The 25,871-nt window shown below is 45.4% G+C and overlaps 1 protein-coding gene across 3 annotated transcripts in view; it reads right to left on the reverse strand.

Annotated features, from left to right (window-relative positions):
* Positions 1–25,871, reverse strand: part of LOC126866795 (frizzled-2-like) — a 128,152-nt gene that overhangs the window by 77,462 nt on the left and 24,819 nt on the right. The window contains exon 1 of one of the 3 annotated variants that reach the window (XM_050620750.1): positions 14,304–14,949. The exons of the other annotated variants lie outside the window; for them this stretch is intronic. The gene's annotated coding sequence lies outside the window, so the exon portion shown is untranslated. Of the gene's footprint in view, positions 1–14,303; positions 14,950–25,871 lie in introns of those variants that run through there. 3 annotated transcript variants of the gene reach the window in all.

Here is a 25,871-nt window from a genome sequence, read left to right on the forward strand (position 1 = left end):
AAACGACATCGTACGCGCGCGTATTATTTCTATAACGAGACCAAGCGCTACCGCTTACGTGCGAACGATTTCGTTGCACCGGCTTCGAAACTGAGCATCGATTGACGCGTTTAGCCGTGTACCGGAGCTCCGTAGTCGGAGAAGTTCGTTGCTCCCCCGTTGTATTAGCAAAGGGCGGAGACCCTGCACGTACTTATTTCCAGCGATTTTCGTAGCCCTTCGGCTCGATTTTCGTACACGGTACACTTTTAGGCAGAATCGACGGCAGCTCGCGTCTTGGAAGTTTGCAACTCCTCTCGTCTGTATTTTCTTCCATTTTTCTACGATATTTGTTTTTTTTTTTTTTATCTTTATTCGCCGTTTAATTGGTTTGTTCTTGGTCTGTTGGATAATTTGTTGTAATTACCGAAGCTGGTGTTTTAAAGTTTTGTTATCGAGCGTGAGTCGGAGAGGCTATAATGCAAGAGTGTTATGGTGGAGGGATGTAGACGAGGTGCAAGTTTATAAAATTTATCGAGACACCTTCGTTGAACCCTCGCGAAACAATGGAATATCCGGCACGCGCGCAGACGTCGTAAATCGGGAAAACAACGAGCACGGATGTCGTAAGTTTTCCAAGGGCTGCGATGATTATGATAATTATTTGCACTGTGTTCGCGGTCGTGTTCGAGTAAATTCGATTAAATATCGTATTTCCGTGGAGGATATCCCTTTGCTGGAAAGATTGCATATTTTCAGAGGAATTAACGTTTATCTAGTCTGTTTAATGGTAACGCTAAAATAAATCTCTGACGGTTAAAATGGACGTAACAAGTAGATAAAAATGAGATTCTTCCAATTTTACTCATCTTGAGACAAACGTGCTTACTTATTTCCGAACGTTTGAGTGAATTTACACGAATTCTACGAAGCATAAACTTAACGATACTCGATCGTCGAAAACACTGTCTCGATTTGATTCGCTGCATAAAAATCCAGACGTATTTGCACCGCGGTTATTTCTCTATCGAACGACCACGAAGATCCGTTCTCGAAACCATGTTTGCAAACCCGAAAAATATGTCGACCACGGATCCACAAACAGATCCAAACAGCGTAGCCTAAAACCCTAAGCAACGATCGAACCGATCGTCGGTCCGAACGAGTCGAACCAATGGAAAGCGTCAACAAACACCGGAACACAGCCACAATTGTCACCGTGTCGATCGAGCAAAGGGAGCTGATAAAAAGCGAGCAACGCGATTTTTCACGGAGCATTCGGGCGAAAAGCTGGGCCGATCGTGTGGCGAATTTCTCGTGACGAGCGTAAAGCAACCGGGTCGGCTGCCGGAGAATCGATGACCTCGGGCGACGCGACGGGACACAGCGAAGAACAGAGGTTAGAGAGCTCGAAGAGGAAGAAGAAGCGTAGCGGACGCTGGAAGCAGCGCGGCACCGATGGGAAAGGAGCCGCCGTGGGCCAAGTGAAATGGCGCGTGCCCGCTGGATTTTACGCCGCGTTAGCTACGGGTCCTCCCTGTCGCTACCTCTCGCTCCCTCTTCCTCCTTTTTCTCCCATTCCCCGACTTCCTGCTTTCCGCGTTCCCGTTTTCTCGCAACGATTATACGTATATACGTCTTAACCCATCCGTATCGGCGAATGAGATATCTCTGGATGTAATCTCAAGTTCGTGGATCGTTTTCAACGAGACGTCTCCTGTGTTTAAGTCGCAGTATTATTGGAATGGCAGTTGGAAGCGAATGCTCGATAGGATTGATCGTCTTTCGAACGTTTTAGACGTGGAAAGATCAAATACTCGAGATCAGCGTGGAAGAAGAATACGAGAGACGAATTAAACGTTGTTCCGCGTAAGAGAAAAGAACAAAATAATGACTTTTTAAAGTACCTTGTCCGGCTGTTCCAACAAACGAGGACCATAAGGCTAAGTAAGTCCGGACCTTTTAGACGCAGGCCATAAAACACAGCCGCACCTGTCGAAATTCGCTCTGCGATAGAATCGGGGAACCCTCCGCTGACAGTTTTCGACTATCTCAATCGGCTTTAAGCTTTCGATTATCTTCCTAATGCGGCTAGAAAAATTTGCTACTACGAGAGAGAAACGTAGCTGCAGAAGCCGACAAAAAGACGGTTGCGTCTTGCCAGAAAGAAGAAACACGCGAAATATGCGACGCAAAGCTTGCCATAAACGACTCTGGTCGCGGGACATCTCATAAACACGAAGGAGTTAAGAATGTTCGAAAACTTGGTCCAGCTCCGGCGCGTTTCGCGACACTTTGTTCCTGGCTGGACGTCTCGTCGGAATTATAATTTTTCCTCGCCGGGGGCTCGGTCGCGCGCGATAAATCTTCGAAGGAGGGCTCGTCGAGCGAGAGGAATCTTTTTGGCCGGGCTACGCTCGCGGCTAGGGGTAGAATTAATTTATCATTCGCTCGGGGAGAAAAAGAAGGAGAGAAAAAAGAGGGAAATACAGCCGGGTTCCGGGCGTACGACTTAAAAAGCCCTCGCCATAAATCGTGCGCTCTCATTTACGGCGGCCCGCGAGGATATTACGAGTATAAGGAAAGAGCACGTCGCGAGAGAGCCACCCCCGTGGTTTCACGGATCCAGACCGGCAGCAGCCAATTCGTGCAAAGAACGTTGTACACGTTACTGAAATTTCTTCTGTGATACACCGCCACGGTAACGAGCTCAAAGCTGCTAACGACGCCTTGTTACCTTTGTATCAACTTGAAAATGAAATTCTCTCGTCCGCCAGTGTGGCAGACTCGTTGGAACCGAGCCACTGTCAGAATTCTATTCGAACGTTGCCTAAAGGATCGCGCAGTTTGTCTGTTTCGCAAGCAGACGAAACAAAAATTCGACGATCGACGTGTACGCGTATGCGCGCGTGTACGTTGATGAAATTAAAATAGTCACGTATTTGCAGGCGAAGCTGCTCGTGCTGCGCTCTTTACGCTCTTTACTGCGAGTTTTAGAGGAAAGAGAAACGAGGCAAGAAGATGAAAGCAGAGAGACGGACGGTTTTATTATTTTATTGCGGCATCGCGAACGAGCTACTCGAGCCAGCTACGAGACAATGAAGCGCGTGACGGGCATATAAATAATGCCAATTTATCCTCGGTTACGAGATACCTATCGCTTGCGTGGCAGCCACCAAGGCACGGCGGGGTACCGACATCGGACAGGACACGATCGGTCCACGGAACAATCCTCTGGATCCGATGCTGGATCCGGTATATAGGATAAAACGAACGTCGTCCACCGATGTTTCCAACGCACGTCGTGTCTTTCCGTTTTCCGTTCCTTTTGCTCTTCCCTAGCCACGATTCGATGCATTAATACGATCAGTGAGTGTCTCGACATTTACACCGACTCGCGAAAGCATTCCAACATCTATGCCATATCGTAGGCAATTTCAACGTTCATATTGTACGGATTATATAAAATATTCTGAAAATTTTCATCGATTCTTCTCTCTCATATTTACATATTTGCTTTGCCAGGTGATTTTACAGTTTTATTTTAGTCGGTGATTTTATCGTGTAACAATTTGCTCGGATGGCTATCGCGAAAGGGAATTATTTGCGAGGCCGGAGTACCATGTTTTGCGGCTGGGTGTGACAAGGTATGCCGGGAATCGTAATCGCGGTAGGTGCTTGTTTTGGCTTCGACACGGTATCGTTTGTAGCGTACACGGTCGATTGAAATCATTCAAGGATCACCGGTTTAAACTTTATCGCGTGTGTACCATCGCGTCGTGCGATTATACTAAATATAACTTGTAGCATCTACGTAGCGATGTCTCGTTTATTTTTTTTCATTTCAGAGTGGTTCGGGGGGTATTTTCGAACGTCAGATTTATCGCGTCGATAAGACAACGCTGAAAGAAGAGGCTGATATTAAGACATAATCGAATTTTCCTTTCGAATAGGTAGCTATTTTTTCAGCAAATTATCGACGTACTGACAGAATTTATATTTTATCTTATATAACTATACACATACATATATATATATTTATTTATATAATTTTCTTCGTTTTATATACGACTTTCGAAGACTCTAAGCATACGACGTATACAGTGAGATCCAGATACACCGACCGAAACGATTAGAGCGAAAATTCGAATGCATCGTTTTGACGAGAAAGATAAGGAGCAATTATCCTTTCCCGATGTTAATGTATCCAACTTTAAAGATGTTGAGAATTCGATAGTCCTTCTAGTCCTTGTTTTTTTTTTTACCTCGGTTAGGTTGGACGAGGAGGAGCTGTCGTGTCCCGATTTGCAAGTATAAGAAGGCACCGGAAATAGGCGAGAAAACCATCAACGCGTCGAAAATCCTGCGGTGACAGCCTTTCACGATTTCAATCGTGTTTTGACAGGGACTTATTCGTTCTCGTAGGGATTTAAGCCTCGTCTATTCAAACACTTTGTCCGATTAATTCTTTTTCGACGCTGAAGACACACAACGCTATTCTCGAAGGCGGTAACCTGGTCGTTCCTAATCCAGAGCGAGAACGTTCCCTTTAAATCGTCAGTTCTACGATTCTCCCAGGGAACACGCCAAGTGACAGGCTGTGCGAGTCGAGGCCCGAAATCTTTACGAGCTAGGAAAACCCGTAATCCTCTTTCGGAGGAAGAAACGTGTTATTCACGACCGCGCTTCGACGTGCCAGACTTTCCAAGTGTTTACAGGTAAAGATGAGAGCCGATTCGCCTTTGCGCGTCAAAATCGGAATCTTCTTTTCCCTTTTCTCCACAACTTTCTTCTATAAGCAAAGTAAATACTAAATATTTATCGAGCGTTGCGCTTTCCGCGATTCTACGTTTTCAGCGATTTGATTCTCGCTGCTCGTTTCTTTCGACGTTCGAAGCGCAGACAGCGAGGAGTTTACGCTTTTTAGCAAATTTCTAGCAAACCATCCTTAACCTTAACCTTATCGTTTCGGTCGTCAAATTTCCCAATTTCCAACAAGATTAACGCCGATTAATTTCCAACGAGGTAATATAGATATCAAAATCTCGCAATTGCCCGAAACCAACGCACGGATATAAAAATAAACTTAAATTCCTCGTAACTAAACTAAATTCTACGAAACAATTGAATTCCTCCCTTCGTTCGATCAAGATACACATTCAATCCGCTCGTCCAATCAGGATCACGGAAGCTGCTCAGGTCTCCAGGCTCGCCACTCGCCGATGTATACTAAACGGTAATTCGCATTCAGGCAGCATCGAGCAGAGGACAGCGCACGAGATCGCAGCCAGTGACGACATTCGTGTCGTCCGAACACGGCGTGGTTAAACGACGGCTATCGAAAAACGGGGAAAATCGTAGAAAATACATTCCGTGCACCGGAGGTTTCGTGGTTCCGAACTGGTCGTGCAGCATACGAAAAAGGGGCCCGGAATACGTACGGCGACTACTAATTATTCAACCATGCAAACCGAAAAAAACCGACTCCGTCGCCTCTCTCTAAAGAGACAGATTTCCATGAAATCGTGGAAGGTATGAACAAGGAAACGTCAAGTTGTCAGTAACACTGTATGTATAATACAGTGATAAAAAGAGAAACAGGAATAGAAACGAGAAACGAGAATGGTATCGTGAAGTAGGGATGAGGTGAGAGGAGGTGGAAAGGAACGACATTGGGTCTCGCACATAGCGAAGAGAGTTTTACACGCTCCTAAAGATTGACCTCGACTGTTTCAGACGCTCTGTATACTATAAATAACGGGAATGTACGTATGTATAATATAAAGATAAAAGGACAGAAAACGAGGATAGTATCTCGAGGCGAAGGGGTGGAAAGGACAAGGAACAACGCGTTGGGTTTCGCGTACACCGAAGAGAGGCGTGTAAAGGGAAGAGGGGCAGGGAAAGGAGGAGGGGGAGAGAGAGAGAGAGAGAGAGAGAGAGGAAAAAAACGTGGGCGAACGGGAGAGAATTTGCATGAAAATACAGAAAGTTTCGAAGAGCGTTTCCCTTAGCGGAGTTCAGTAGCACCGGGCGCAGCGGGAAGCGGAGCTTGTACATACAGAGCGTTTCACGCGAGCCGCGACTGCGGGTCTACAAAGGCGGCGTAGGAGCTTTTCTGTGAACCGTTCTGCCGTTCCGATATGTATATAAGGCGGGAGAGTTTTTTAACGAGCAGCACGGACCAGGAGCGCGCGTGTTGAGGCTCGCGGGTTCGTTTTATGTAAGCGCCCGTGTGTACTACGGGAGAGAGCTCACCGCTTTTGCCGTGTGTGGCCGTACACCGGTAATGGCGCTACCGGTGATATTACTTCTCCTCTGGCCTTCCCGAGTGTATTTTCGATCGCGCCCTCTTCCTCTTCGTTTCTCTACCAACCTGATATACCGTAAGACCGTTGAAACGCGATTTTCGTGGGAATTAGCGCTGTTTAACGCGCGGACAAGTTTCCCGTTTCGAGAGCTTTCTGCAATTTCGCTTCGTTATCATAATGTCGAGGAGTTGAGTTAAGACGCGGTGCAGGAAAGTGCGCGTTAAAGTTCTCGGGAAATCGGAGAGCAGCAATACATGTACAAAGCTGTTCGTAAGTATCGGAATGCTCGCTGGTATATGCCGAACGAAACAATCGGTCGTCAAGAAGATAACCGACGAAATGGAAATTTTTAGTCGTACGATAACTATATGTTAGCGTGTAAAGTACACGGAGCGAGTTTGCGAAAATTATTTGCAACACGACGACCACGATCTTCCTATCTAAGCTCTATCGGGGGCACCTAATTGTCTATAAATTTTCATAAACATCCGCAGTTTACTGTGACGATGTGCCGACCTCGAATAGATAGGAACGCGGCGATTAAAGAGAATAAAAAAGACGATGTTTTGTTTGGTCGACCAAGATGAACGTATTCTCCACCTTGATAGAAAGCGAAAGACGCAACGTCTCGAGTAGAATATTAAACGCTTATCGGCGGTCCTATTCGGAAAACGTATCGTAACTTCGTTATCGTTTACTCCGGTGTCCTTTATTTTAATGTAAACTAATTAAACGCCTATTCTAAAAGCCTGCAGCCTTAAAAGCTTCTCGAGAGAATTTATCGCCGTGAAAAAGGGAAACTCTCGCGGAAAAGTTACAGCGAAGCGACCCGATAAATAGCAGAGAGTTGCTAGAAGAAACGATGGATATTTCGTAAAACGTTATATCGATAAAATGTTATATAAACTACGTTTAATGAAAATGCTGTACGAGCTATTAATTCTACGAAATTTCCTAACGACCCGATAGATACCAGGAACGATTACTCTTTGAGTAACAGGGCTTTAACGAGCTACTTAATTCCGCTAAATATGCTACACAATTTTCCCTCGCAAGAAAATTGTCTTCTCAACTTGCTCTCCAAGTTTCTTCGGGATAACCATAATAAACTCAAGGATAATCCCTTTGATCTCCATCCTCCGTGAGTATCTGTAATTTCGCCGTAATATCTAACCATAGTTCGTAGAAGGGATAAAGGGTCATAAAGGGTTCTGCTCATGGACAGAGTCGTTTGGAAGTATCATATGCGGCTATTTCCACTCGAAGAGAGGAGAGGAGAGTGGAATTGTATGGGAACGGGCGGGGGTGGTGGTGGTGGAAGAAACATTGCCGTGGATACTTTTCGTGGATACGCAAAGGGAAAACGAGGTCGCTGGATGACTGTCCATTGTACACGCGATGGACCAGCTACTGGCAATGGGTTGATAAGCCAGGCAAGTCAATTTTAAAATGGACCGGCAATGGACCCATCACAGGGCCCAGTGTGATTTCACCTGACGCAAAACGCAGATGTGGAAATGAAACGCAACGCGGCTTTGCCTGTACTTTCACATTACTCTCTTTGAAGCTCTTCTGCGATCTAATTATCTTCAGCCACCCGAGTAATATGTAATTTTCGAAAGTAGGTGTTTCTGCAGTATTTTCTTGGATATGCGTGCGTGTGTGTGTGCGTGTGTGTGTGTGTGTGTGTGTGTGTGTGTGTGTGTAAAGCGATAAGTAGAGACTCGTTGGGACACGCGGGCATCTTCGCCAAAGACAAAGTAAAGGGTGGAAACACGCAAGACAAAGCGGAGACTCTCAGAGACATCAAAGACGGGGCATAGTTGTGGAAGTTTAGTAACAGAAGCCGGTGGATTCCTTTGGGACTGATCCTCTACGCTACACGCGTTTATAAACATCGCGTAATTGAGTCGCGGATAGTATTTCAATCTCTAAATGCGTTGAATGCGCTAAGCCTCGGCAAGAATCGTCGGAATTTCACGGAGTAACTAGAAACGCCAATATCGATTATCCGTCCTTATTCCGTTCCCTCGTACTCCAGATACGCCATTGTTCATTTTTACCGTTATGTGAATCTCGACGTTGGATACTTGGAGATGTTGTGGCTGTTTCATCAGTGCTTTATACGTTACGAAATAAACGTGTTGTCGTATTTCCTTTGTTTCAATAAAAATAGTCTTTCTATGTGCGAAAATTACTACGAGAACTAACTGTATATCGATTGAACTTGATACGAAGAATCGAGCGAGTCATCGAAACGAAACGAATTGAAAATATACTTTCGGCCAAATATAACAAATTCAATCCGTTACTGTTGTCGCTCTTCTATCGACAGGAACAGCGAACGTTTTGAAATGGGCTATTGATATTTAACGACTAATTAACCGTGAACTCACAGCAACCGCAACTTTGTTACCGTTTCTTTCAAATTTTATATTCTTCTCGTAACTTGTATATAAGACCGTTACTTTACGATCGATATATTCGAGATACAAGGTGTTAATTACTTCGGAATGGAAATATATATTCGAGGAAATGAAACGTGAGAGAAACGATAAATTTTAGGTCTCGGTAGGTAGATAAATGGACGAAGAATTCCCGACTTATACACATGTCATTGTAAATTCGTTACGTCGGATTAAATTTGTCCGAGACTTCGGCCAACGCTTTCAAACGGTCGACTAAAACTAAAATCGTGTCTTATCTGACGTATCAAACGTCACGGAACGAATGAAATAAAACTCGGTAGAATCTGCTTTCCTGCTTCAACGTGATCGTTACGCGTTAAATTCCGGAATTCCTCGTTCGAGTGTCTCGATAAAACTTAAAACTCGTGTTTACAAAAAACTTTCACCCGTATCTCCAAATACATCGCTGATAGAGGGAAACGTGTTCCAACACCTAAGCCTAGCCGAGCCATATCCAGCTTCCGACAGCATTCCCGATCTATCGAGATCGATCTATGAAGACATTTTGTCTCCTGTATTAGCGGTTACAAACAACTTCTAACTACTCTCACCTCTCTTGCGTCGTTTTCCACTTAACGACTATCTACACAAGCTTCTCCAAGTATAAATCGTAATTAAAAGAAACACGTTAGCACGTCGAGTTTGTCAACGGATCAAAATATATCTCTCCGTTGCGAATCAGCCGTATTTTCCTCGACTTTCGTCACCGTTCTTTTTCCAAATCTTACTACTCGAACGTGTGCATGACGCGAATTTCAATCGGGAATTTTCCAATGGTTTTTGATTTCCACATTTCCCACCTAGCGGATACCCGAACTCGAGAAGACTGGGTTCCACGACGATCGAACGTGCTCGCGATATAAATAAGTATATACGTACCGACTGCAGCAAACTACGATCTTCTACTCGAATGACTGCAAACGATATTCGGTTAACGTAACTTTCTTTACGATCGGTGCGACTCGTGTTCCTCGGTTCTGATTTCCCTGGATTCGAAACGAACGATAAAGACGAGGTAAAAGTGGGGAAGAGAAAACGCGAGAGGGAGACAGAGAAAGTGGTAGGTCGTTCGATCGAAGGAAAAACGATCGCACGTTAGATGGATGGATAAAGGGGTGAACGAGGAACGGAAGAGGCGATGGAAGCAGCCGTTTCCAATATAGGAGCGTGCGCATACTGGGGGTGAGCGGATGCCAGGCAAGAGTAATATACGTTCGTTCGTAGGCAAGACTGATGTGGCGACTGCGTACAAAAGTACAGACAGCTTTATTTCTCCCTATCCCTTGGTCCGCGTATTTATCATACGTAGCGTCGTTTCCATTCGTATAACGATCCATCCATAGATCTTGCAGCTGCTGATCCTCGACCGCAGGACAAGCTGGTAATCAGACGCGAGAACCGACTCGTCTACCGACTAACGTTTGTCTTCGCGTTAACACGCGAGTATTAAACGCGTACGTACGAACGTAAGTTGGTCGCAACATCGAAAGGATACTTTCATGCGGAGCAAAAAACCGGCCCCGATTGAAATAAACGTGGCGACGGATCGGAGACCACGGCAAGAGGAATTAGTTCTCCGTGTGGTGTCTCTTTCTCTCTTTTATTCCGTAGGAGAGGCACTGCAGAGTGGACGTGTCGCGTGCACGAGGACGGTAATTCAATGGAGTACGCGAGAGACATTCTTGATCGTTCGTCTCGGACGTTGGAGAGGATCGTGAAGAGCAGACATCGATTAGCCTGTGCCACGCAGTCCACTGGAATTTTCAGACGCCTACGCCTGTAGCCTGTCGTTTTCCACTTCGGCTGTTCCTCTCGACTCTTAATAATAATACCCGGTCTCTTTATACAGGCTAGGAATAAAGGAAAAGGTTGGATGATAGAGGAAGCGGAAGACGAATAGATGAAGATAGACGTGGAGAGGAGAGCGTCAGGGGAAAGGAATCGAGGAGATATTCCGTTGGCAAAGGGGGTTGTGGACGGCTCGAATGGCCGATATTACGGCCTCGGGCGGTAATTCGTATCGAGTTTTCCGTACCGTCCGGCCAACTCGATCGGAAACGCGATCAAGATGACGAAAGTAATTTTCGGACGATCGAGAGACGCGTCTCGTGCCGCCGGCTGATCCCCGATAAGGAAAATCAAACTGTACCGGGTGTCGACCGTGAAATTTATTCCGCTACGTTCCTCTCGGCCCCGTTATATCTGTCTCTCCTCTGCTCGCCACCCGCCCTAGGAAACGCGGCGAACAGTTAGCTTTGATCGAAATTGCCAATCTAGCCTCGATATTTCTGTCGTCTTTGTGCCGGACAGAAGTCGGTCGAACGGGTCCTATTCGAATCGAGAGCTAAGAGTTTCCATTCAGGCTCGATGCGAGACGGGTCTTTTCGTTTACCGAGCAGATGGCGAGTGTAGAAATACGAATTTAGCTATCGAGATAGCAGGCAAACTATTTCTCGTCGTATCCGTCGAATAAGCGCATTCTATCGGAGACAGAAGTCGAAACTCGCGACGAGATGAAGCGCGAGACTGGTTTGGCGGAATCGACCATTACTCGAATATAACGCGCAGTTACGTAAACTGTCCATACGATCCATAATTTAAGGTGATCTGTAAAGAACGACGCAAATGCCGATATATCGAAATTCTATTAATCATTTTGCGTACATGATCCGCGATGACGTACGCGAGTACAAATACGAAGACTCGATTTGATAGAATTACTGTCTCCATTTTGGACGCGTACCACGTAGATTTCAATCGAGACTACTGCCATTACGATCCGACCAAACAAGCGCAAAACAAAAAAAAAAAAAAAAAAAAAAAAAGAAAGAAAAACAGACCGATCCTAAGGTATCTTAAATAACTACGAATTTTAACAATCGCTTCTCTTCCTCCCTCGCTTTCCGCTCCATCCTGCTGTACTCTCGTTTTTTATTACGCGGATCCGGCGAATTTTCAACGCGGAGGCTAGTAACCGTGGAGCGACATATTGGGTGATAGCCTGGCCGTGCTAATCAGAGGCATTCCCCGGCCGACAAATGGCAATTTAACGCTGTCGACCGTCTCGGTCGATATTCGAGCGACCCTTTGACCGTCGACGCTAATGCATGGCCGGCCCTTTATTTCCGGCTGTCACCCCGACGGGCCGACGATACGCTCGACGTCGTTCGTTCGGTCCGAAGCGGTCGGACGTGGGTGCCCGCCGACCGACCGACCACGCTTCTCTCTATACGTCGCTGAAAAGGACCACGCCTCCTAGCCAAAGGATTTAATTACGAATTAATTGTGATGCACAGGCGCGTGGGTAATTCCGGCGGCAGGTAATTGCGCCGCTGGATACCTCGTGCCGCTCCTCTCTCTACACCTGTGCCTCCTTTCGCCCTTTGTAAACCGCGCCCTGGCCCCGGTGTCCTTTTATCAAAGCCATCCCTCCAACCCCTATCGAACCATCCCTCCTCTCCGAGTCGATTGCAAGCTGCCTTATTGCTTCGATCGCCGCGACGTTGGCGTCGAATTTCGATCGATGTCTTCTACGGCGGTCTCGCAAGAGCGGAATGCGTTTGGTGGTCAGGATTCTACGGGTATAAAGACACGGCAGTCGAGATCGCGTGTACCGGCCGCAAGAAAATGTACATGTTTGACGATCCGTTTTACTTTGTGCAGGGTATTGGGTTGTGATTGATGGTAATACGCATCAAAGGTGGAATACGGTTGTTTCAGCGACAGATAGAAGAAAATTTCAATGGCAAAGGGACGAATCCTCGCGTTAATCGTCGGAAGAACGTAAACCCTTGAGCAAATTAACCCAGAAACAATCCTTTTTTAATTATTCCTGCTTTCACGCCAATCTCCGATCCACGATCGCCTCTTAACCTTTCAGCGAACGTATATTTTGGCAAAGACAATTTCAATTACGTGGATAATAGTAACGTATTTCTCTTTGCGGAAAATCGCAGGATCGCGCGAAGGAGCAACGATTCTTTGAATGAAAATATTACGATATCGAAGAAATTAGCAACGCGAATGACTCGTCTTCTCATCCAACGATCTTCCAAGTCGCGTTACTTCCAACGTTCTCCCTATGTCAACGTGTCCACAATCCAGGTTCCCACCCTCTGTGTCCCTCTATAGCATGCAACAGCATGTTTTCACGGAACTGCACGGTGCTTACATCGCATCCGCCCTCCGGTCACCGGATCGCGAGCGAACGCCGCGCTCGCATATGCGTTTTTCGGGCTTTCAATGCCCCGGTAACGAGTGGATTGCTCGTGTGTGGCTCTTCTTCCGCCACGCCCAAACGATCGCTCGAACACGCTCGGGCTACGCGCATAATTGCGAGATAATGCGCGGGTGGCGCGTACCGTTCCATTGTCGGTTGAACTCTGGGCTGCCAGGTGTCCCCGGGACCAGGCCGCGGGACAATGCTCTCCGACGGATAACAGAATTTAATGAAGCGGGACCGCCACTTAGAGACGTCGTGTTTCCACGACGTGACAGTGTGTCCGATTCAAAGCGCTCGTTACGAGGGGGCGATCCGTAACGGGGGCACGCTCTGCTCTTCCCTCCCTATGGACAAAGAGGGACGTCACCCTCTCTCGATGGACAGAACGCGTATACCCTTCTCGATAAGATGCTTTTTCCGTTCGGACGTGTCGCGTTTACGAAACCAAACGCGAGAAACAGCGCGCGTCGAATCGATGTGCTCGTTCCTCGGATGGATTACCGACGTTTTGCCGTCTGTAACGATCTATCGAGTATCCTACTGTTGGGGCAATTTGGGAATTTTGTCGAACCAAGCGCGTAATCGCTGTATTTGTTTTTGGTTAAACGAGTCGGATAAAGGAATTTATTGCTTCGAGGGCATTTTGTAGATACGTTGATCGACAGACTGTGAATGTTTATCAGGGTCGAATCGTAGTTCAACGTAGACGAAAATTGTTCTTTTTACTAATCGTCAGTGATAGAAACATATTTTTCTCGTTTTGGATGATTCTGCGAAGAAGACGCAATACTCTACAAGGAACGTTAGAAGACAAAAATGACGTTACTCAAATCGATAGATTTCTGATTCGAGAGTCCCGAATTCCGTTTGTATAGAAGCTCGGAGGTTTACGTTCTATGAATTCTAAGCAGCGTTTTCTATATTCTCTCGATCGAGAAAGGTGGTCTGTCCTAGAAACTGCATAGACTATCGAATTTATCAAATATACTTTTTGAATGAACCTTCTACTTGTATAACCAGGGACGACACCTCTAACCGAGTCTGACATCTTCTTATTCGGATACAAAGAATGTACGAATTTCAATCGCTACAGTCTGCGCAACCAGATCTAAAATATAATCGAGTTGCCCCATAAAGGTTCTTTCATCGAAGGATAATTTCAATCGCTGCAATCTCCAAAAGAAATCTCAACGTTTCTACGCTGAAAACCAATCATCGTGTTACATCGATCTTCTTCTTAGACATCCCAGAAGAAGCTGGCCTACCATTGCGATCGCAGTTTCTCATCTACCTTCCACGGATTCGTCTTGTTGTATTTCTTACCTGTTAGCCGGTGTCCGATCAGATAGCGCTAAATCGTCTGCCGAGCAGCGTCCCTCCTTACGTGCTGTGTCAACAACGAGAGATTCCGGTCATAGTTGCGATTTATGGGACCAATAAAAGAGATTCACCGGACGGCAAGCGGAAACTTCGTCACTATAACGTTCGATCTATCGATCCATCAACCACTTCGATCTGCCGAACTCCCGAAACCAATAATTAAGTCCCGGTCAACTCTACTCTCTTCCATTGAACTTCATTTCGTCCGCAACTCGTCCTTCCTTTTTTCCTCTACACTTCCACTTCGGAACAACGATCACAGTGGCTGAACAGTTTCCACTAGAAGGTCCATACGAGATCGTTTGTTTCCTGAAATCTCGCTCGAAAGCGCCAGTCCTTTGTGTCTCGACGCCTTTGTCTCGCACAAACGACAAAAACTAATGGTCCATTTCGAACAAGCCGTCTCTTAACCAACAGACGAAGCGACAAATTTACACGATATATTTCTTCCCCTTTGTTCCTCGATTCCTAATGCACGCGATCTGAGCAACAGTCTCGATAAGACTCGATCTAACGTCGAAGGAATGGATGCGTCGCGTTGGCCGGGTTGCCGGTCTGGAAGGCGCGCGAGAAATGCCCGCACCGCCCGGCGGCGCTCGCTTTTATCGACGCTCGCGAGAACTGCGCGCGCGAACGCGCGCAAGCGTGCACTTTCTCTCTCGCCATCCTGCTCTCTCTATCTTTAGCTTCTCTCCCGTTACAACCGGCAGAACCCGCGTTCCTCCTCCGCGATACTTTCACGCGCGTTGCTCGGTGTGTGCGTGCCAGGAACTCGAGCGCTCGCGCAATCCGGCCACACGGCGACGAAACGCGACCGCCGATAAAGACGCGTCGCATCGCCTGTACGCGACTGCCCCTTTCGCGCGGATGCGTTTCTTTCACCGCCTCGCGCCATCGATCTGCCGCGACTTCCGACCTTTCTCAAGTCGAGAAACCGCTCCATTCCGTACCCTCGTCCTCGTGGATGAAACGGGCCAGCTTTTCGATTGTCTCGCGGATCAACTTCCACTGAACTTTCGTATTCGATTATTGTCGTATCTCCGGCAAGTACCGTAAGTGATTTTTATTCATTTTGATATTTCTTTGCGGTGATTTTATTTTGACATTGGCGTTGAACTATAGGAGTATTATATTTCATATCATCTGGTTAAAAGAATTTAATTTAAAAGAACACAGTTGAAAGGGAAATAAGTGATTCGATCCAAGATCGAAAAGCGTTAACGACAGATGACAATAGTTGTTTGTGACAATACTAACGATATGTTTAATATCTACAGTATAATAATAATTTCTTAACTATTATTTTTTCGAGAGAATCGAGCTATCAATGTTTTTCATGCAGATAAACATAATTCAAGAATACTCGAAGAAAACCCTATAACTGAGAAAGATAATCGAAAAGAAATACGTGCCTTTTCTGTCGAAAGTTTGTGATAATAATATTTGGTTTAAATACGGAGGAATGCGAAGAAAGAAAATGGAGATCTCGAGGAATTCTTGGTAAAATTCTGAGCGTTCATCTCGTTTGACTATCATCCAATAATTTTCCGTTTTCTACGATACACGGTTATGGAACGTGAAACTTCCAACAATTAAGGGCCACGAATACTTCTTGAATCTGCATTGCAAATGCGGAACGTGTTTTCTTAGACGTTAATCACAATGAACGTAAAAGTGATGGCTTTTCATCACTAATACATTTCTCCCAATGTTGGAGCGTTTGTCCCGATATCGCCTTCGAGCCCCAGACGAATTTCCTTTTGTCTCTTTGTAGCGTCGCTTCTTTGTACCATCAAAGTGAATTTCAACGCAAACAGTTAGAATTGTGTACTTGGATCCGACGAGTAGAATGATCGAGAAACGACAGCCTGGTTCGTTCGTCTTTCGCCCAAAATTCTCATATACGCCAAATAAATACAAATTTCGATGAATATTCCTTTTTCTCGATTCTCTTTCTTGTCGAAAAACTATGGCGTACGCTATACATTCGTTTAAATTTCCATAGTTCGTATTCGAACGGCGAAACGCGATAAGTTTCGTATTTACATCGACGGATTGGTTAAACAGGACAGGATAATGATTCAACGTCGTTCGTGCGATGAATAAAAGAAAAGAAACGGCTACCAGATTCGCTTGGAACGAAATCGGTATAGCATTCGTAATACAAGCGACACGGAACGAATCTCGTGTAATTTTAAATAGCAGGCTCCACTTGTACGATCGAGACAAAACGACGAGTCGACCAAATTGCACGAGGTTTTAGTTCCAATTTTTAAATATTAACCGTGTTTGAATCGATAATTATAACGAATGCCTCTTAAAGGACTTTTGTTCTTTCGATATTTCAGAATTTCATAACGATTCAATTATCTGAGTAGAAAATAATACATATACGTGAAATGGGATAATCTGCTGATTCGCAACTCGTATAATCTGTTTTCAAAAATTTACGCGAATTAATTAATTAATTAGATTTATCAACATTCTAACGAGTCGTATCTTGCGAGTTGTAAAATTTATCGATGGTATTAATCGATGATGAGAATACCCAACGTTCTGATGGTGAACCTATCAGTGAAATGATATTACTCGCGCTGAATGTTTTAATAGCAACAGAATGATACTATGTAAACCGAAAGTTGACGAGCGGAAATTCGTTGATAACGTTACTCTGCGGTTCCACCGCGATTAGAGATGAAATTTTAGCCAAAATGTTAAACAAAATTTAAGCGTGTCGTTTACCTCCAACGCAATTTAGGCTAATTAAAATAAAATGTCGAGCGTACGTAGTGGCTCGTTAGCGACGGAATACTGAAATTTAAACATGTGTCACGCATGTTACGTGTTCGTGAAGGGATTTACCAGAGACTTGTAACCGTGTAATGCCCGTGAATAATTGCATATAATGTGCACGTTGTAAAATTAAAAGGGTAATGTCTTGCGAGGACTCCCCGCGTACTTTATAGCTTCATAAACTTCACCAGTAAGAAAAATGGCAGCGTAAAGCCTGGAAATATGCGCGAACTATGTGTATCTACGAACGAACGTGCTTAGCCGTTCTTGGTGCGAAGAAATTCGTTCTCGAAGATATGAAAACGTATGGAATGGGTCTTGAAAGATTTATAGTTCCGGAGAAATAAGGTTTCCGGCGTTGTTCTTCTATTTGTCAGTAAATTTCATTGCTGCTCCGAATACAAAATAAAATAAACAAATACATATATCGTTGTAATATTTTTACGGCAATTGGAGACTGACTTGCTAAACGAAAGAGTATTAACTTTTACATTCTGTGAAAATCGAGAATTTTTTATGCTCTTTTAAAATTTCTAAATTACGTGGTATGTACGATTCGATTGAAGCGACTGGAATATGGAACACCTGATCTTTAAAACTTGTCAAGAACAGGCAGTGTTTCCTTTTTAACGAAGGTAACGTTAAAGTAACGTTTCGAAGGGACGAACGGATATTCATATCTGCACTTCTTGCAATTTCTTCGGATGGAACGTCGAATGAAAAATTGAATACTCCGAAAGACACCCTAAAATTATGTTAACTTTTAACCGGATCGTCCCCTAACCAGAGATTTCCATAATCCATTTAATTCTACGATAGAACTAGGAGAATTCTATTCTTGTATTTCGCTCGTACCTTCCATTTAGCCAAAAAACATACCAATTTCTTCGGAATTTTTAAAAAATAAAATTACGATATCCGTAGATCCACAAACTCTATCTTACACGAAGTAATCGATTAATTTCTCGCAAGCGATTCTTGGGAGAGTGTCGATTATTCGATCAATGTCGTTCGGAGAGTGGCTCTCGATCGATCTCGATGACACGCGAGCGCTCTGGTGGTTCGATTCGCACGAAAATCTTTTCCACTCGATCCAAGGCCGTTCGATGCAGATTCCTCGCGTTCGACCATCATCGCGAACGCTTCTCTCTTCCAACGAGTTATTAATATCTTAATTACATCCGACTCGTTTTTGCGAGGACGTCTGGTCGATCAGTATTACAAGACAGGACGAGATTTCGCGGGATTAAAGCCCACGACGTCCGGCGACCGATCGTCGATACGACCTCGCGTGCTTCTGACGTACAGCGTGTGATTAACATCGTGTATCGTGTAACTGGCCTTCTCAATATTGAGAACACCCAGCTGTTCTCTCGTAATCCGCTAACTTAAGAGATTCGTTGCTAATGAAAGCTAACTATGCGTGGTGCAAATTTGAGCGAATGCCAAAGTATCTGTTAGTTTTGGTGGAGGAGAAATATCGATTTGGTGGAAAAATTAATTTTCTATTCTTAAGGATATTAAGATGCTTGATCTTAGATAGCTCACGCGTCGATATTCTTGGTAAAACATCGTAAAATCTGTGCAAAATTCTTGCAACACCTTCAGAAGATTACGATCTTCGATCAAAATTTCTATAAAAATGTCGTTTTCAACGAAATTTCGAAGTTTTCAGAACAATGGAGTAGAATCGTAGAAGACAACAAACATTAAACATTTGTATAAGTATTTAAATATTTGATACAGCGAATCATTGTTAACTAAACTATTGAAATTCGTGATGGTCATAACATCGATTGTGGACAGAAGTTCAATCCCAAGGGTTTCATACGAACCGTAGCGTGTGCGTCGATGCCACTCTTCTAACTATCGCGATATACTACGTTATGACTAATTGGACCAAATATGTGAGATAACTGTTGCAAATATCGATCAACTACGCTGTCAGATATTTTCAAAATCTTTTTAGGAGTACTTTTAAACAGACGCTACAAAGCTCATCGATAAAGTGTAGTTGTTACACGCTACATTAGATCTGTACACACGTGCCATGTTAAACGTGCATTTCTAATTTTGAGAATCCAATTTTAACACTTGGATGTCTAATGAACACCCATCAACTACCTACTTCCTCTAACTCCGGTACCTTCCGCGAACTCCGCTCGACTCCCGCGCAATGCAAACTTATCGACCTTTTTTCGCAGAAGCAACGCAAATAGCTCGAAGCAGCGACTTTTAATTCCGAAAACAAGATGCAAGCTCGTCGACATCGAAAATTTCGCTGGCAGTAACGGGATGATAAATCGGATATATATGTATGTGTGTGTGTGTGTGTGTGTGTGTGTGTGTGTGTGTGTGTCTGTGCGTGTGTGTATACGGGGGAATAATCGAGGGTAGCGAACACACGAGGTATCGATCAAATATGTTAAATCGAACACGCGGCCTGCAACGGTGGTTCCGTGGAATCGGAATTAATCGCAGGCATCGCGAGCCTCCCCGATCGGTCGTGTAATCAATTGCATATTCAACGGCACCAGCGGCTGGAAAAAAGCGCGGCAAAACGCGCCTGGGCCAATATCAATTCATCAAGGGTTAAGGGATAATTCGCAGCGGCATTGCGGCGTCACGTGGCCGCCGATTATTGCTCGCGAAATGAATCGTAAATTTTCCCATATACGAAGAGAGTACGAAAAAAAGGCGAGAGAACTATCGTTGGCCAGTACGTGGTTTTAAACTCGCGACGAGAAAAAATACAGGGGCGAATGAGAAAAACGACACGTGGGTAAACAAGCGAGTGGCAAGCTCGGTGCAAATCGGCGAACTCGCTGAACGCGGATAAACGTTTTAATCGCGGCCAAGTACGCGGCACCTTTTCCTTTTTCTTCGCCGGATTATCTCACAAACGACTCTTCGCGGTCTTTTAATCGAGCAATCGCAAACATTTGTGTCGGGAGGATACGTTTGTTCGCGTACATCGCGGCCTGCGTCGTCGTCGGCAGTCTCTTAGACTGCGCCATCGTTTCATTCGCGCCGACAGGTCATACGCTACTGTAATTAAGCACGTGATAATTTGCCGGATAAGGGGGCATTGTGCGGTACGTATAGTTTTTGAGTTTACGAGGGAGGTGATACATGGAGCTGGAGATTAACCTCCGCAGGGTTGAGCCATTTCGATCTCTGCGGGTTCTGTTAGTTCGAATATTTTAGTACTTTGCCGTTATTTCGTTTATCGCGCGTGTGGCTATTTTTATATTAATTAAAACCGTCGACACTCGTATATTTAACGTAATTAGGGATATTACACAGTTTGCTCGGTGAATAATACGTAAATCCAGAAAGCTGCCTTTCTTCTTAATTCGTCGAAGAAGAAGAATCAGTTCGCAGGAAGAAAATCTACGATTCCATTCAGTTGGCCCAACTTTGCGGATGCACGATAAAATTCACCATAGACTCTCTTCTCTCCTAATCTATGAAAAACGAACGATCTCATCGGACGAAGAAAATCTACGATTCCATAGAGTTAGTGGTGCTCTCAGCCCATAAAGATACAAGGAAACCACCCAATCCGAGGAGCATTAACGAATCGAGCCAATTTTTCAGCGGGCGTGCGTAATATTTCGACGCGGCACGCCCGACTTCCATTTAACGCGATAAGCAGCCGCGCTCGTGGTGGCATTCCTTTCAACGTCGGCAGACGTAGACCTACCAACAACGCCGAGAGAGAGGAGAACCCCCTTGGAACTCGGGGCCCCGTATCTGTTTAGAGACGCGAGAGCGTCTACTATATTACCGCGACTAATGGTAATGACGCTCGTAATTCTCGGCGATAGTGGCAGGGGCATGGGTCGAAGGGAAACGTGTCCGAGGCCCGATACCAAATGAGTTATACCGTCGAACCGGCTACTTAGCCGCACGATGCATGAGGTATCTCTGTGCGCGGAGCAAACTCGAGCGAAATCACGCGAGAAAAGTATCCAGAGGAAACAGACGGGGATAAAGGACCCGATTCGTTTAAATGCTAAGCCTCGACGCGTTCGTGATAGGTATTTTATGGAAATCATGAAGCAGGGAATTACAAGTTTCCGCAATTAACCTAAATATTCCTGAATTTTTCCCCTCGCGTTATATTAAATGCCATTTGTCCTTTATTTAGAACAAAATGCATAAAATTATTTTACCGTTCATTACGTACTTGTTAGAACAGTTTGTATTACCCGTTATTATTCGTTCGAATAAATAAAAGAAATTTTCCTCTCCTCGAGCTCGTTGACGATCGATCTATCCGATGATGAACAAACGTAATATTCGTCGGCGATTATTAATGTATTGATTTCAAAGGTATAAGAATAGCGCGTACGTTAATGCCGTTTGCCACACCTATCGACGTCGATACGATACCACTAATGCATCAGCAATCGACGTACACGTTCCATAAAAGCGAGTATGTGGAAATTTAGCGTCGAAGGAGCGGCTATCAGCGTACGAGGATTCGATCGTGGATATTTATGCGTTCGTGGAAAATTTTAATTGCAAAATTCTATACGACATGGAAGAATATACAAAATATTCGATATATCCGTTACAATATTTGTAGGTTGAAGCAAATCTTTCTTTAATTCCATTCGTACAAACCTGAATATGCATAAATATCTACGGTTTAATTACTGCTGGCTGAAAATAAAAGTGGTGGAAAACGAAGAGCGTATCGAACGTGGAGAATTCACGATGAAAAAGAAACGATATCGCGTTATAAAGATGGATATTCACGAACGAACGAACGAATTAATTTTTCATTATCTGCCACGTGCAAGTTAAAAATGCAATTTATTACGAATAATCACCTCGTTGCCACCGTTAAGTGGCATGCGATCATCGTCCCGGCAAAACATTCGTACCGCGAATCTCGCTGCTATCGAGTCGATGCACAGAAGTGTCGGTACTCCGTCGTTACGGATAAGTGGATACATTTATATTTAGACTCCGTAGAATAGTACGAAGATTTGTTACTCGCTTATAAGAAAGAGAAATGTTATTTATAGCTTCTTATCGTAACGTAATAGAACGTAGTTGTTCATTTTCATTTATATCGAGCTTTCTTTCGTCCGCCAATTTAACTTTAGAGTCACACCGCGTTACAGGGCTAAATGGCCGGCAGCCATAAAGAAAAGAAAGGTATATCTGTAAGGGGTGACGAAGAGACCCTAACGCTTATTTATGCTCCTCGGGCATTCTCGTTTAGCGATACGATTAAATGCCTGTAAATGCTTCTTCGACCGTCAGTTTGGTTCTCTCGCGTGCGGTATCGCGAGCGTTTCGGCTTGGTCGCGTGAGCGAGCGTACAATGGGAAGTCGTTGCAACGCGGCTAGACTATGGAAGACGAGGAAACGAGATAAGCCATACTCGCGCGCGATGCGTCCTGATGAATAGCTGGTGAATCGGCATTGAAGTCGTACGTGACCATTGTGTACTGGAACAGTGGCCGCGTAGTTTGCATTGACTTGGTTCTCGCGCGACGGACACCCATTGTCATAAAAATCCGCACGCGAAATTAATAAGCTCTGGGGAGGGTATGGTTGCATTGAAAGCTTGTTACTGCCTGGGTGAAATAGTGGCTGGCGATTATCCGTGGAATCGAAATAGTCTTATGAATAATGCATCGATGTATCTTGTATGGCTGGTACACTTTGTATTACGGTAGATTCGCCAAGATTAATATTGCTTGGTACTTCATTGGAGAACCGGTCGATTTTTAGAAGTTGCATTTTTTTCTTCGTTGCATCTGGTTTCGTATTTATCGGCCAAAGATCTATTATTGATCGATGGATCAAATTGTGCTTGATACGATCGCAGTGGCGTTTGAAAGAGACGAAGAAACGACTACCATCGCGGCAAATCTTCCATCGGAAAGTGAACATTTCACCGACGCGTCTACTAAATCGCTAAGCACTGTTTCGCTACGTCGATGACAACTTCTTCCAGACTATATACGCACGAATAAGCGACAGTTCTAGAAATATAGAAATCGATACGGTCCAGCAATAGTTGCACGTTCGTCTCGACGTGGCATCGATGGACCTTAAAGGGTTCGAGGGGTCGGATTAATTATTACGAGATCCGCCTAGCCTAGCGGCCTCTTACTTTGTACCTGTACTACGATACACAGGTCAAACGGTGGAGAGAGCTCGTAAAAATCAGCAGGTCTTCCTCCACCGGGAAGCTTTTTCTCGCGGGGCCACACGTAGCGTATCAACGGCGGTACACACGCGTGAACGGCCCTTCTGGCTAGATGCATCATGTGGAGCATCTTGTTCTTCATCTCGGTGACGGTCCTCGTCCACCCTCCAACCCCTTTTTCCTCTTTCTTTAGCGCTGCCGCGGCACGAGAGGCTCGCCCTTCCCATCCGTATGCAACCGGCAACTTTATGCTCTCTCCTTCGCGTTTTCTCTCCCACCTCTCTATTCTCCCCTCTCCTTTCTCTGTCTCACTCGACTCTTTCTTTTTTACTTTTTTTGTCGAAGCTCGAAGAAGAAAAAAAAGAAGACCAAGGAGAGTACACCGCCGAGGTAATCAAAGGGGTAGGTGTATATTCGTGGGTACTTTACCCCCTCCTCGAAACGCTCTGGTGCTCTCGAGGTACACGAGGAACACGCGGGAGCGTTGCCGAACAATCGTTTCGGGAGCTTTGAAGTTTCCTCGGCTACACGCCCCCGTCGATCCCCCTTAGCCTCGTCGTTCCATCAGCCACGTACCCACTCGCTTCGTAGGGGACCAACGCGGGGAGGGAAATAGGTCCCGACTCTCCACCCACGTAGTGGCACAGCGGCAAGTATACAACGATAATGTCGTCGAACTGGTGGTACGTACATTCTGTTTTACAAAGAGGGACTCCGGCCCATCGGTGGGAGGAGGGTCGGTTACGGTACACGACGATGGTGATGTGCCGATGGTGATGGCGATATATACGATGGCGGTAGAAGTCAGCCACGGGATATACGCACGATGGGTGGCACGGGTGCTTAAGGGGCTAATTACCGCTATTTTTCCCTCGGAGATTCGCACGATGGTCATCGTGCACGTTGGATGGTACCTGCTTTGATTTATCCCTCCGCGGTATCTTTACGAGATAGAGAGATAGAGATAGAGAGAGGGAGAGAAACGGTGCGCGGTTGGGCTTTGTGACGACGCGTCACGATAGGCGTACTCCGCCTCGGCTCGCTGTGTTCCATGTCGCGGGGGCTAATCAACCAAAAAGAAGCTCTTCTTCCTCTTTTTGTCTTTGTCGCTCTATCAGCGTACCTGGCCTTGCGTTTTCGTTCGTCGTCCCTTGTCATTCTCTCGCGTCTCCGTCTTCATCTTCTCCATCTTCGCTTCTTTTCATCACCCTGTCTCTCTCTCTCTCTCTCTTTCCCTCTCTGCCTGTTTGTCTGTCTGCCTCTCTCTCTCTCTCTTTCTCTCTCTCTCTCTCACTGTCTCTGTCGTTCTGTATAGAGAAGAAGCTTTCAGAAGGGGCGGAGGTGTGCTCCTCCTACCCGTAGCCGCGTTTCTTTCGCGGCCGTGCCGCGAGAAGCCTTTGGCTTCCGATGCCGCGTATGCAGAAAACATCGCGGAAGTGGCCACTCATTGTCCCGGAGTGGCAGTCGAGTACAGCTTTGCCGACGACGGGGTAATTAGTTCGTATTATACTTTGTGACATCGTCGGGGTCGGCCAATGAAGCCGAAGAGGATCCTCCCTTCCGCTCGTGCACTCTCTTCGTCTACGCCTCGTTGCCTCGCTTCCTCCTGGCGTGCTCCTCTTCGAATCCAATTACGATTTCGGTCCCCCTGCTCTCTCTCTCTCTCTTTCTCTCTCTTCTATTCCTGCATCGGACGCGGTGGACGTTCCGCGTGCCTACGGTGAAAATCTCTAATTTCTCCATCTTCCTCGCGCTTGTATTATTCTCTCTTTCGTTCCTCGATGGTTCTCTTTATGCACGCGTCGCTTCCTCTCCTTTCGAACTGTTCCACAGCGCGATAGAGAGCGACTCGAGTGGCCAGAAGGACCAGCCGGTGCGCGAAGCTGACCGAAGCCTCTTTGTCGACGAAAGATCGTCGAGTATGCCGCTACATCGCGAGTGTGCAACACCCCGGAGCATCAGCGAATCGCAAACATTCTCGACGAGGCTTCACAGCCACAGCTATATCTTTTCGTGGCCACGTACGAGTCAACGAGCATGATACGCGTGATAAAACTTGCGAACGATATCGGGCCTTTATTAGGAACGTTGAAAAATTGGTCTGCCTTTTTAGCGGAGAGTCTCGTGGCGTGTGAAACTCTTTGAAATTGTCGCACTCGAGATTTGTTGGAGTTCGAGTTAGTCTTTTGGATGCATCGAATACAGAGAGGTAGATTTCGTGGAGCTTTTTCGATGAGCAGACCTGTTCGAGGAAAGATACTGGAAAGATTGATAGTTTGTGATATTCGATGATTGGCTCTTGAAAATGATATTCGTTCTAGAATATCATCAACGAGTGGCAATGGTAGTTTATATACCTGAGCGAAATGGGAGCTGTGCTTATCGTTTGGTGATAACATAAGAAAGGAAACGGTAAGAATGTGCTGAGTTAGAGGAGATAGTAATTTCTAAGTAATTCGATTAATTGAAAATTCCCCATAGTTTGACGCGAAAGTTTAGGAGCGTACGACGAACAGTGTGCTGACACAGGCACGAACGTTTCG

Source organism: Bombus huntii, chromosome 6 (genome assembly GCF_024542735.1).
Source record: "Bombus huntii isolate Logan2020A chromosome 6, iyBomHunt1.1, whole genome shotgun sequence".
Lineage (NCBI taxonomy): Eukaryota > Metazoa > Arthropoda > Insecta > Hymenoptera > Apidae > Bombus > Bombus huntii.